We start from the raw sequence: 788 nt of genomic DNA on the forward strand, positions 1-788 counted from the left end.
CTGTGTTCCTGAGGTGGGATCTCTGCACCTGCCACAAGGTGCCGGTATCTAATTGTACAAAGGGGCATTGTTACCAAACTAAGAGTCCATAATGGAAAAGGGATTTTTTTCCCTAGAAAACAGTCTCATCCAGTAACAGTTGAGAACAGCAATTAAAGTTAATAACGTGCTCTCACTAGGAAACCGCAACAAAATCTGCAATTAGGAAAATATTGTCCTGGAGCTCCTGCTCCAGCTGACGGGCACTCTGCACAGGATCCAAGGGGTTGCGTGCACGCACGACTGCTTCAGGTTGTCCTGCTCCCTTATGACCTTCCAGCCATCCTCAGCCCCCGACTTAATTTCTGCCAGACTACCCAGGTTCCCATGTCTCCAGGGGCAATACGGATGGAGGGGGGCCACAAGCAGAAGGTAACATAAGAACGGTGATGGTGGCTCTTCACTGGCAAAGCACCCAGGCTCAGCAGCTGGTAAACTGGGCTTGCAGCTGTCTTCAGCTACCAGACTGTGCCCTCAATTCAAGACCTGTGTACGTAAGAGGAAAGATTAGATTTTTATCCCCATTATTCTACCTTGTACTTCTAGTTCATAAACCTAAAACCATGCTCTTATTCACAGGCCTCTGTGGGCAGCAGGAAGGTCTGTTCACAGCCGCAGACAGAAGTGACTGGGCAAAGCGACCCTGCTCTTCCTCCCTTCCCTCTCCCCTAGCAGCTCCGCACCCACAGGAGGCTCTTTCCAACCTCTTATTCCCGCAGGTGCCTTCAAAGCTCTGGGCAGCAGGAACA

This window comes from Gavialis gangeticus, unplaced genomic scaffold (assembly GCF_001723915.1).
Source record: "Gavialis gangeticus isolate Ggan-Ray unplaced genomic scaffold, GavGan_comp1, whole genome shotgun sequence".
NCBI classification, from domain to species: domain Eukaryota; kingdom Metazoa; phylum Chordata; order Crocodylia; family Gavialidae; genus Gavialis; species Gavialis gangeticus.